Source organism: Melanerpes formicivorus, unplaced genomic scaffold (genome assembly GCF_026170545.1).
Source record: "Melanerpes formicivorus ecotype bairdi unplaced genomic scaffold, bMelFor1.0.p_v2 SCAF_4, whole genome shotgun sequence".
NCBI classification, from domain to species: Eukaryota; Metazoa; Chordata; class Aves; order Piciformes; family Picidae; genus Melanerpes; species Melanerpes formicivorus.
The window spans coordinates 1368726-1382379 of record NW_027142356.1 but is presented as its reverse complement, the minus strand read 5'-3'; positions in this window follow the sequence as shown (position 1 = coordinate 1382379).

The window sequence follows — 13654 nt, the reverse complement described above, 5'->3', positions numbered from 1 at the left end:
GTAGCAAAGGGCACCCAGCCCAAACTATGACAAGAATAGGTTTAAATTGGATCTTAGGAAGAAATTCTTCACTAGGAGGGTGTCGAGATTCTGGAATGGGTTGTCCGGAGAGGCTGTGGATGCTCCTCCCTGGAGCTTCTGAAGGCCAGGTTGGATGTGGCCTTGAGTAAGCTGGGCTGGTTGAGAGGTGTCCCTGCCCATGGCCCATGGTGTCCCATGGTTGAGAGGTGTCCCTGCCCATGCCAGGGAGGTTGGATTGGATGATCTCTAAGGTCTCTTCCAGCCTGAGCTGTTCTATGATTCTATGAATCCAGAAGCCTGGCTGCCGCGATTAAGAGACAGGACGCAGCCTGATGCAGGCCAGGTGTCCACTTTATTGTACAAAATTCTTCTTTATAAAACTAATACAGCGCAGAAGCTGTTTACAACAGGAACAGGGACTCTATTACATCCTTCTTCTGTATGTCTGAAGACTGACCCTCTCAGGTCATAACAACCACACGTAATCAAATATCTGCCCTCCCCCAACTGCACTGCTGCACTGAGTTCCCATAGTTCACAAGCCATCAAGGCCAACACTGTCTCCTTCTTATCAGTCCAGCAGTGCTTGGAGCTCGGCTCTCCAAGATTTAACCCTTCACCTGGCTGCTATCATTTCACAATCCTGTGTAGTTTGCAGTGACAGAAATTTTGCCTCACTGGGTTATTTCATGAAAACCAAGTTCCATGCAGGTAAGAGAGCCCTTTAGTCTCTTTCTGCCTGTGTAAGTGACTTACACAAAAGAATATTTCCTAGCATCTTGACTGTACCTCTACAAGGGCCCATTTAGTCCAGTTCTCCCCAAAGCAGCTGGTGTGGCGAGGAGTTCATTACAAGATATACTACTTAATGTTCAGGCAAGTCAGCTCTAACAAGGTAAAACTATTTCATGTACTTCATCTATTAAAAGGCCAGGAAAAAACTGCTGTAATCATTGTCTGACCTTCCCTGCAGCAGAAGCCACAGTCTCGGGGAAATCATGTAATTAAAAAAAAAGAAAAGAAAAAAGAAAAAAGAGGTAGGGTTACAACATAACTTAAAAGGCTTAAAGTAATGGAAAGTGTCTTCCATTTCTTCAAAATCCACCAAAATGTTTTTATAACAATGCAATCCAGATCCTTACTGGAAGCAAACCTGCTTGTTGGTTGAGAGACACCACCACAACTTGCTAACAGTTTTGTCAAGTTTAGCTAAAACAGCACAGTACTTAGAATCATAGGATCACAGAATCAATAAGTCTGGAAAAGACCCCAGAGATCATCAAGTCCAACCTGCCACCCAACACCTCATGCCTACTAAACCAAGTTGCACGTCCAATCCCCTCTTGAACACCTCCAGGGATGGGGACTCCACCACCTCCCTGGGCAGCACATTCCAATGACTAACAACTCTCTCAGTGAAGAACTTTCTCCTCACCTCCAGCCTAACCTTTCCCTGGCACAGCTTGAGGCTGTGTCCTCTTGTTCTGGTGCTGGTTGCCTGGGAGAAGAGACCAACCCCCTCCTGCCTACAACCTCCCTCAGCAAGTCCTAGGAGCAGGCTGACCAGACTGAGAAGGTGGAGAACACAGCTAAGGCACCACCCGAGACACTCCAGCTGGCTGTACACTGAGAGATGAAGATGGGCAATGTTTGGAATTCCTGCACACACTCACTTCCCCCCAGCACCCCAAGGACAGCTTCACATTTGACTGACACCTACTAACTCACACCACCCTACAAAGCACACACAAATACCTCCCCAAAACATTCTAACTGCACACCCAGAGCAGGCTATGTAGGCTATGCCTGCAACACATCCTAGGTGATCACTATGTAGGAGGAGATACCTCACAGGCTGCGCATCTCACTGCTGGGTTTCTGCCTCTTAGCCACAAGCAAATCACTCCCTTTACTTTTATAAGCCTTGCAAGGGAGAGGGGAAAGCTGTTGTAATTCATGGCACATACCCACTCAGCTGCCTCCAGGCATGCAGCTGCTGTGTGTCACCTATGTTTCAGTTTCTCAAACACAATGTCTGTTGTGACCTGGAGGATTTGTAGGCACTACTGTGGCAGTTCTCTGCTCTAGCCCCAAAGTAAAAGCCAGAAACAGAGATTAAGCAGAGTGTCCTGGAGTAAAAATAAGTACACTGATTCCATTCATGCCCATATGGCCAGGTGTGCTGGAAAAGCAGCCTTGTCTCATTACCAGTATTAAGCAGAAGTCTAAAAAACCTCAGTTCACAAACATTTGCATATAAACCAGGAGCAAAAAATACAAGCCAAGTGTTTCTTGGGCACTGGTGCACAAGTGAGCATAGTCCTTCTAAAATGCATCTCATTTACTGCTGCTAGGGCAGTCCCAAGACTACATTGCCCTGCAAAGGGCTGAGCAAAATCATGCAGAGCCACTAACACCTCAGGAAGACTGGCAAACAGTAGGGCAACCACCAACTGCTACGTGACACGTGCAATAAGCAGCACAAAGCCACCCTGCCAGAGCAGCCTCAGCAGCTCATCTTCCCAAGCCTAATAGGTTAAGAGCTGACTTGTGGCTTTTCATGTAGGAGCAATCACACAAGTCTCAGCAGACAAGGGCCTGTGCTGAAAAACTGCCAGTGTAGCACTAGGGATGGAAACCAAATGCAGGTGGAAAACAGAGGCAGAAGCTCTATGTCAGACTTGATGTAGGGGGAATACAGTCTTTTTGTTTGTTTTACCATGATCAGTTGTTTCTTAGCTAACAGTGTGTTGCTGCTTTGTGAAAATCAGAGCTCAAGGGATCTCTGTGCTTCATCTTGCTCTTCCTTGACTTCTCTTTTCCCCCCTTGCTCATTTTCCTTGAGGTGTAGCTACAAGGAAGAAGAACTTACAACAGTGCCTTCTGTGCCAAGAATCAATTTGTTGAAGAGCCACAGTGGCAGGTATGTTGAATGATGCCAACAGAAACTGTTGAACATGCCTGAGTGGCAGGTTGCAGCACAGGGAACTGCTTGTGCCCTCAAGTCCATCAAATTTGCCAACTGGTGCCAGATTATCAAAGTGGGAGTCATACTCTTTCTTCAAGCTTGACCAGCCCTGTAGTAAGTACTGTGCAATTCCCTTTCCATGCCTTGGAATGTAGGAAACACATAGCTGCTTGAAATCCTTTCTCAAGATGCAGCAATACATGGAGAAAATCACACTGAAAAAAAGCCACTTCAGTTCTGGGGCCCTTGGTTCAAGAAGGACCTCAGGGAACTGCCTGAGAGAGTCCAGCACAGAGCCACAAAAATGCTGAAGGGAGTGGAACATCTTCCTTATGAGGAGAGCCTGAGGGAGCTGAGAGCTCTGTAGCTTGGAAAGGAGAAGCCTGAGAGGTGACCTCATTGCTGTTGATAAAGCTGTGCAGGGTGAGTGCCCAGAGGCTGGAGCCAGGCTCTGCTGGGGGATGCCCAATGCCAGCACAAGGGGCAGTGGTGGAAGCTGAGGCAGAGGAAGTTCCACAGAAACAGGAGGAAGCATTATTTCCCTGTGAGGGTGACAGAACACCGGGGGGTTGTGGGGTCTCCCTCTCTGGAGATATTCCAACCCCACCTGGATGTGTTCCTGTGTGATCTGCTCTAGGTGCTCCTGCTGTGGCAGTGGGGTCGGACTGGATGATCTCTCAAGGTCTCTTCCAATCTCTAACATTCTGTGATTCTGTGAAAGCTCTGACTCCTCTGCAAACTGGTTTTGAATTGAAATGGGGATCTTAACTTTTCAGACCACTGCCCTTTAGATGTAGAAAAGTGTGTCTTAGACAATAAATATGAAGCCACTGATATGTGGAAAGAGAAACACACTCCGTTTAGTATGCTGACAGTGTACATGAACACCAAGTTTTATATGGAAACAAAAAGGCATCACATGCTGCCTTAGGTTAGAGCGAGACAGCTGCTCTTTTGCCTCTTCCAAAAGGGGCAAAAGCAAATTGCTCACACAAAGGATTGGATAGGATTGAAAAGTTTAAATGGAAAGGCTACTCCCAGCTACACAAACCAGTACAAAGCACATAAAATGCACAGAATCCATAGCCTGGCCTTACCACAGGCACTCACTAAGCCAATGCTTCACACAAGTCTCCCTTTAAACCAGGCCAACAAACCTAAGCCTTCAGCCCCCCCTCTCCCCTCCATACCACACCATTGTGACCAGCTGAAATTCAGCTTTCAGGCCCCAATGAGGCTGCTCCAGGCCCAGTTGGCAGCATTGCCAAGGCTGACACCAGGCCTCACTCCGCCACAGTAAGTGCATCCTCCTGTGCATCCTCTTGGGAGGAGAGAGGAGGGCAAAAGGGATGAAAACTGAAACTGCAGCCAGTTTTGCAGGGATGTGGGACTCATGGGAATGAAATACACTCTCCAGCCTGCCTCCTGGACACTCTGGACCTCCTGGAGGTCTCTAACTTTGTAGTTCTTAAAGGCACCTAGCCTCTAAACCATCACACGTGCCCATGTATAAATGAAACTGCTTTTAGCAGGTTCTCCTTTCCCTTCAGAAAGTATTTCACTGAAAAACAGCCCACATTTAATTCAGTTCAAAGTTCAACACACAATGCTTCTGGAACCTCTAACCAGAATGTCTCACTCTAAGTTCTCTTTACTATTAAACCATGTTCCACTGAAAGCTCTGACAAGAGTGTCTAATTTTTATGTACTTTTCCACCTGAAAACAGTGAATTAGCTTGATTTTAATAGGATTTAAATCTCACAGTATCCCCTTAAAATAAGATCAAGCAGACTTGCACCTTGAGTCCTGTGTCCAGTTCTGGGCCCTTCAGTTTAAGAAGGACATCGAAACACTTGAGCGTGTCCAGAGAAGGGCAGCAAGGCTGGGGAGAAGCCTTGAACACAGCCCTGTGAGGAGAGGCTGAGGGAGCTGGGGTTGCTTAGCCTGGAGAAGAGGAGGCTCAGGGGTGACCTCATTGCCCTCTACAACTACCTGAAGGGTGGTTGTAGCCAGGAAGGGGTTGGCCTCTTCTCCCAGACAACCAGCACCAGAACAAGGGGACACAGTCTCAAGCTGCGCCAGGGGAGGTTTAGACTCGAGGTGAGGAGGAAGTTCTTCACCGAGCGAGTCGTTCGGCATTGGAACGGGTTGCCCAGGGAGGTGGTTGAGTCATCGACCCTGGAGGCGTTCAAGGGGAGATTGGACGTGGCACTTGGTGCCATGGTCTAGTCATGGGGTCTGTGTTGATAGGTTGGACTTGATGATCCTCGAGGTCCTTTCCAACCTAAGTGATACTGTGAGATTGTGATACTGTGACTTGTATGTCCACATCAAGGACAGTATGCTTGAGAATTATATGTACGGCACAAACAAGGAAACTTTGCTCTTTTTATGCCTAGTGTATATTTTATGCCTAGCATATACAGAGAAAAAAATATTAATGATTGTTATTTAAGATCCTGTTTAATGAAAAGATTTCTACTTCTGTCCATGGAGCTGTAATGGAGCTTTAATATTAAATGTTTTCAGAGAACGTTGCCTGTAGTAAATCTGACAAATTCAGAGAGGGAGAGAGCTGGCATCAGTAGCAAAAAGCAGAAAGGAAAAAAGAATGGAACCTGAAACATTGCACAGCACCACAGTACATCAGAGGCTGGAAGGGATCTCCAGGGATCATCAGGTCCAGACTCCCTGCCAGAGCAGCATCACCCAGGGTAACCCACACAGGAATGCATCCAGGTGGGGTCAGAATGACTCCGGAGAAGGAGACTCCACAACCTCTCTGGGCAGCCTGCTCCAGGGCTCTGGCACACTCACTCTTAAGAAGTTTCTCCTCATGCTGAGCTGAAAACTTCTCTGTTCAAGCTTGTACCCATTGTTCCTTGGCTTATTGCTGTGCACCACCACAATTAATGAATTCCTCACTCACAAGAAGCATAAGAACAGACTAAATCCACTTGTATGTGTGCACATGTGTGGGGTTATGTCCATGGATTCATCAGAGCATGGATGTATCACAGTATCACAGTATAACCAAGGTTGGAAGAGACCTTGAGGATCATGCAGTCCAACCTATCAACACAGACCCCGTGACTAGACCATGGCACCAAGTGCCACATCCAATTCCCTCTTGAACACCTCCAGGGATGGGGACTCCACCACCTCCCTGGGCAGCACATTCCAATAGCGAATGACTCTCTCCATAAAGAACTTTCTCCTCACCTCGAGTCTAAACCTCCCCTGGTGCAGCTTGAGACTGTGTCCTCTTGTTCTGGTGCTGGTTGCCTGGGAGAAGAGACCAACCCCTTCCTGGCTACAACCATCTTTCAGGTAGTTGTAGAGGGCAATGAGGTCTCCCCTGAGCCTCCTCTTCTCCAGGCTAAACAACCCCAGCTCCCTCAGCCTCTCCTCACAGGGCTGTGCTCAAGGCCTCTCCCCAGCCTTGTTGCCCTTCTCTGGACACCTTCAAGTGTCTCAATGTCCTTCCTAAACTGAGGGGCCCAGAACTGGACACAGGACTCAAGGTGCAGCCTAACCAATGCAGAGTACAGGAGCACAATGACTTCCCTGCTCCTGCTGGCCACACTATTCCTAATGCAGGCCAGGATGCCATTGGCCTTCTTGGCCACCTGGGCACACTGCTGGCTCATGTTTAGGCGGCTATCAATCAGTACCCCCCAGGTCCCTCTCTGTTTGGGAGCTCTCAGCCACTCTGACCCCAGCCTGTAGCTCTGCATGGGATTGCAGTAGCCAAAGTGCAGCACTAGGCACTTGGACTTGTTGAATGCCATTCCATTGGATTCTGCCCATCTGTCCATTTGGTTGAGGTCCCTCTGCAGAGCCTTTCCACCCTCTAACTGACTAACATCTGCTCCTAACTTGGTGTCATCTGCAAACTTGCTGATGACTGACTCAATCCTCTCATCCAGATCATCAATGAAGATGTTAAAGAGGACGGGGCACAGCACTGATCCCTGGGGCACAGCACTGTTCCCCTGTGAACCCTAGAGACTGCACAGGTAATATTCCCATCATGTTGCTAGAAATGCTGCCGTGATGTACTGGCTGGATGTGAACGTTTTTGATTTAGATAGCCAGTGCAGACATGCAGTAAATAGCACACCAAACCCAACTAGCTCACAATGCCATAAACAATAACTGTTGTATTTCATTCTCTTGGGGAAAAAGCAAAAAAGGGTCATTTCCTAAGATATTTTCCCCTTCATTCGTAACATTTATGGCTGCTACTAATGGAAAGCAACAACAGCTTGACTTTTAGCATGCAAAATGCTAGATGAGGCAAAGACATATAAAAGAAAAATATCTGCTGCTCTCCATTTGTACCTTGGCAGCCAAGCCTTTAACTAGGTAATCTTAGTGGAGCTTGCTAATTATAGGGGACTTGCAGTTCTCACACATTACCAGGGGCAGACAAAGGAAACAAGGTATGAGAATAAGATAATTTATAGAGGTGTAGCATGAAAAAGCTTAATGTTCCTCTCTTGGTGATGTTTTGCATAGGAATGACACCAAAAGCACCACAGCCTCTTCCAGAAATGCCCCTTGCCTAACAGCTGTTTCCCTATCCAGACTGTCTGTTGCTATGTTTAACTCTGGGCGTTATTATTTCCATCTCAAACGTAAAGCAACAAGATGGAGGCATTTTAGAGAATCACCTCAAGCTCATACTCAAAAAGCAGGGGAGAATATCCACAGAGCATCATTTAAACTTGTACCCAGGGGTCTTGGGGTTCTTTGCAGAGTATTTCAGGGGCTTGCAGAGTATTTTAGGGGCTTGAGGTTCTTTGCAGAGTATTTTAGGGGCCTAGGGTTCTTTGCAGAGTTATTTCTCTTTGGCATCACATTTTTGAACATGATACCAAATCAAATGGCAGCTGCTGTGACAGACAATATGGGGCACAACATCATGTGCGCAGAACTCCCCCTGCTATGTTTAGCTTTGTGTCTTTGTCATCTTTACTGTTTGAGTAAACTTCTCCTGCTATTTCAGGGGTGGGGGTGGCTCCATGCTCAGGCATCCATGGCTGCTCACTCCCTCGTGCCAGTGTCAGGCTTTGAGTGGCTATGCAGTGAAGTAGATAAGGAAGCTGGTGTGGTTGAAAACTCTGTCTTTCAAGTCTCTCTCTCTGTGGAGAATTATTTTTCAGTCAGAACAGTCTCAGATCAAGCTCACCGTGTGCTCCACACAAGGAAAGCAGCCAGAACAATAGGACAAAAAGGAAGAAGGGGATCACGATCTCTCTTTACTTTTTCAGTGAGAGGGCACCAATGTAGCAAGGGAAAGTGGCTTATGCAAAAAAGTTTGGTGAGGATCCATCTCCTCCTCTGTCTGAGAACTGCTGCCCCACTCACTGTGTTTGTGGTTCTGTTGCACTGTGAAACGCACCACCGGCACTCGGTCCTGAAGGGAAGCAAGACCCTGGTAGAAGTTCTGGTGGGAATGGATCCACAGCTAGAGTTCTCCCTGCACATAGCTGTGACCTTCATATTCCTAGTGCAATGCCACTTACACCTCCATCCAGCCTGCCTGGCTCTTGGCCTTTCCCCACTCTTCTCTGAGACTTGCTGCAAACCCCCAGATTCAGGGTGATGAAAGGACACAGACCCCATTACTGCTCTAGCAATGGGATTCCAGAAATGCAGAGGGCAGAGAATCTCAGAAGTCTTCTCAGAAGTCCTTTATTAACAGCTTTGTAGAATCCCTATCATTACACAGTTGCAGAGTGTTCTTAACAGTAGTAGTAGCTAACTAACAGAAGCAGAAGTCCCCAGCAGCCCTAACCCCCCAAGCTGTTCTATAGGTTAGGCCACACCTTGAGTCCTGTGTCCAGTTCTGGGCCCCTCAGTTTAAGAAGGACATTGAGAGACTTGAATGTGTCCAGAGAAGGGCAACAAGGCTGGGGAGGGGTCTGGAGCATAGCCCTGTGAGGAGAGGCAGAGGGAGCTGGGGTTGCTTAGCCTGGAGAAGAGGAGGCTCAGGGGAGACCACATTGCTCTCTACAACTACCTGAAGGGAGGTTGTAGCCAGGTGAGGGTTGGTCTTGTCTTCCAGGTAGCCAGCACCAAAACAAGAGGACACAGGCTCAAGCTATGCCAGGGGAAGTTTAGGCTGGAGGTGAGGAGAAAGTTCTTCCCAGAAAAAGTCATTCGCCATTGGGATGTGCTGCCCAGGGAGGTGGTGGAGTCCCCATCCCTGGAGGTGTTCAAGAGGGGATTGGATGTGGCACTTGGTGCCATGGCTTAGTAGTCATGACGTTTTGGGTGATAGGTTGGACTTGATGATCTCTGAGGTCTTTTCCAGCCTTATTGATCCTATGATTGCTCAGAGTGGCTGTTTTTTATACTCTTTGTTATCAAGCACTTAACCAATAAAACCCAACCATATACATAAGCTAAAATCTTTTTCCAATCAAGAATATCAGCCTGTCAAGGAGGTGGCTTCTGCAGCATGTTCCAATCACAGGGTGCCAACGTGAGGATGTTGCTCTTGGCACCCATGGAATGTGATTGTTTTGCTCCAGGCGCTGTGCAGGTGGTCAGTGAGGAAGTATTTTGCAATCCCTGCACATGTCCCAGCTCTTGTTTGCAGCCTGCTGGCTTCAACAGAGACTTGTTCCTAGTTCTGTTTTCTCATAGCAGCTGTCAGTATAGGCTAAACATTCTCTTACATGTGACATCAGCTGCAGCTTTCAGCTTTAGAATTTCATAAGGACAACATCTTCTTATTCACTACTTCCCTATAAAAAAGCCATAAATATCCAGGCCCTTAAATGAATCATAGAATCACAGAATTGTCAGAGTTGGAAGGGATCTCAAGGCTCAGCCAGTTCCAACCCCGCTGCCATGGGCAGGGACACCTCACACTACAGCAGGTTGCTCACAGCCACATCCAGCCTGGCTGCAAAAACCTCCAGGCATGAGGCTGCCACCACCTCCCTGGGCAACCTGTGCCAGTCTCTCACCATCGTCATGGGGAACAACTTCTTCCTAACATCCAATCTGAATCTACCCATTTCTAGTTTTGCTCCATCCCCCCCAGTCCTATCACTCCCTGACACTCTCAAAAGTCCCTCCCCAGCTTTCTTGTAGCCCTCTGCAGATACTGGCAGGCCATAATTAGGTCTCCTGAGAGCCTTCTCCTCTCCTGAACAACCCCAACTCAATCTGTCTCCATAGCAGAGCAGCTCCAGCCCTCTGCTCATCCTGTGCCCCTTCTCTGGACACATTCTAGCACCTCCAGATCCTTCCTATAATAGAAGCTCCAGAACTGGACACAGTGCTCCAGGTGGGGGCTCACCAGAGCAGAGTAGAGGGGGAGAATCACCTCCCTCAACCTCACTGTGGTAAAATGTCTTATTTTCAGGTAAAAAAATGACAAGAAAGCCATCCAAACCTAAAATGCATAAACAACCCTGCCTCACTCTTTCTAGCATGTAAAGCATTACCAAACATATTGCATTGGAACAAACAGGTTTGTCTGGAGCTTGCATGGCTCTCCATTATCTCCACACATTAACTGGACGATTGACTTCCACTCTGAGATGAGATTTGCTCCAAGACAGACACAGGATATTGTTCTGTAGGGTGCAATGTTCTCATATTTTTCAGGTTTTAGAATGAAAATGCAAAGCTCAAGTTTCTTACTCAATTTGAGCTAAAAAGGATGCAGTAAACATGCTTATGGAAAACCTGTTGGTGGGAGGAGGTTGCAAAACCTTCTTATTCATATTTTGGAAGTGTCAGTTTGTTACAGTTTGAATCCAAAATCTAGTCCTAAACAGAATTTCCCTGAGGTTTGGGACAGGTCAAGAGGGGTGGACTCCTCAGAGTTTGCATTGTGATAATGCTAAGTCCATCTAATTCAGCTGGTCTGAAGAATAATAGCAATAGATAGGTTAACATCATTCCTCTGGAGTACTGAAAACCTTCTGTCTTGCAGCAGAGTTGTTCTGTGCTCTCCTGGCTCTGGGCTGCTGGATCTTGCTGCTCCACTGCTGGGGTTCAGGCTGTGCTCTCTTTCTTCTGACCTTGGGCCTTTGCCCAAGGGGGAGGGGGAGGCTGAGCCTTCCTTAGGGCCCTTTCTCCCTAAGTGGGGGGGTAAGGGAGGTGGAAGGGGAAATTTTGGGAGCTGCAAAACTGTGTCTAGATTTGTGACTGCATTTTGTACAGGTTTGTTGCATTTATACTGTTAGATTTAAGGGGGTTTTGTAAATGCAATTCCATTTTTACTTCCAACTTGTGAGTGTGGTGGATTTGTTCTCTGGGGGCAGATTTACTGAAAGATAAATGGCTGGGGGGATGTAATTCAACTCATAACACAGTTGCAAAGAGCACATCCGGAACAAGGCACTGAAGTGTTTCATCTTTCAGCAGTTTGGCTTTGGTAATTTTTTCCACTTCAGTTTTCGCTCATGTTGACTTCTCCACTCACACAACCACCACCCTCTGTTAGATGAGAACTTCACAAACAATAACACTATTGTTCTTACCACAATCAAGGGAGAAAAGGAAGAATTATCCCCTTATAGGCATACAGCAGAGTACTGATGGTTTCCTAATTTTGCAGAGGGACCTGGACAAGCTGGAGAGGTGAACTCAAGTGAATCTCATGAGGTTCAACAAGAGCAAGTGCACTTGGGCCAAAACAATCCTATCAGTACAGACTGGAGGAGGAGGGGATAGAAAGCAGCCCTGAAGAAAAGGCCTTGGGGGTGCTGATGGAGGAGAAGCTGGACAGCAGCAGGTAGTGTGAGCTTGCAGCACAGAAGACCAATGGCAGCCTGGGCTGCATCCAAAGCAGCATTGCCAGCAGAGCCAGAGAGGTGATTCTGCCACTTTGCTCTGCTCTGCTGAGACCTCACCTGGGGTACTGTGTGCAGGTCTGGAGCCCTCAATACAGGAAGGACATGGAGCTGATGGAGAGGGTCCAGAATAGGGCCACTAAAATGATCAAGGGGTTGGAGCAGCTCTGCTATGATGACAGTCTGAGGGAGCTGGGGGTGTTCAGCCTGGAGAAGAGAAGGCTCCAGGGAGACCTAATAGCAGCCTGCCAGTAGCTGAAGGGGGCTACAGGAAGGCTGCAGAGAGACTGTTTGCAAAGGCCTGCAGGGACAGGACCAGGGACAATAACTTCAAACTAGAGCAGAGCAGATTTAGATTGGATGTTAGGAACAAGTTCTTCACTATGAAGGTGGTGGAATACTGGAACAGGTTGCCCAGGGAGGTGGTTGAGGCTCAATGATGCCCTGGGCAACCTGATCTGGTTGGGGATGTCCCTGATGACTGCAGGGGAGGTTGGACTGGATGAGCTTTGGAGATCTCTTCTGTCCTGGACCATTCTGTGAATGGCTCAGGTATGGACTCAGCTTTCCTGTCCAGAAGATGATGGTTCTCATCCCTTCACCCTCTGTAAATGATACTGGCTTTTATACGGAGCCAATAAAAGCTTGATCATTTGTTATCACATAAAAGATAATGAAATTAGGAATGCACTCTCAGACTGCAACACCTGATTTCAATCTGTTCTGGTTTGACGGACATTTGCTTGTTCTTAAAATGCAATTGGGGCTATCAGATTATTATTTATCACCTTCAGTGTTATTCTCAGACACACTATTCACCAGAGGACAAGTAAACCAGCATTAACCTCCATGTCCTGCTATGGATAATGACATCTTTACAACTTTGAAAGGCTTCAATATTATTTCTATCTTGAGAGTGAAGAGAGGTTTTGTCCTTATCCTCACTGCTCACGAGCGAGTGACGTAATGGCCCCAGACAAAGTTGTCTTCATGATGAAACTTTTCTTCTCTTTTTAGATTTCTGGGAGGAGATCATGAATTTAGACAAGTGATTGCAGATGGCAACATAAAACTGTACAGAGGATGAATGTTTATCAGGTGAAGCTCCCTGTTTTATACAGAGCCATTGTAAGATCTACGGGAAACAGGATTTACCTAGTGCTCAAGTCTTTTACACATGTGTGTGCTAGCTGCCTACAAAGAGCAGCTGCTCAAAGGATCTAGTTCTGTGTTCAGACATATACCTACAAGAACCTTGCTGAATGTTTGGGGCTTCAAGAAGTACAGTTAAAAGGTTAGAATAGAATAGAATAGAATAGAATAGAATAGAATAGAATAGAATAGAATAGAATAGAATAGACCAGGTTGGAAGAGACCTTCAAGATCATCGTGTCTCACCTATCATCCAACACCACCTAAACAACTAACCCATGGCACCAAGCACCCTATCAAGTCTCCTCCTGAATACCTCCAGTGATGGTGACTCCACCACCTCCCTGGGCAGCCCATTCCAATGGGCAATCACTCTCTCTCTGTAGAACTTCTTCCTAACATCCAGCTTAAACCTCCCCTGGCACAGCCTGAGACTGTGTCCTCTTGTTCTGGTGCTGGCTGCCTGGGAGAAGAGACCAACTTCTGCCTGTCTACAACCTCTCTTAAGGTAGTTGTAGAGAGCAATAAGGTCACCCCTGAGTCTCCTCTTCTCCAGGGTTTTGTTTTGGTTGGTTGGTTTTTAGGGGGGGAGGTTGGCTGAATTTTGGGGAGGGGGAGGCATAATTTACTTTCTCCTTCTGATGTCTTTTGAGTGATAGGAAATATGACAGATCCCCACTCCTAGAAGGA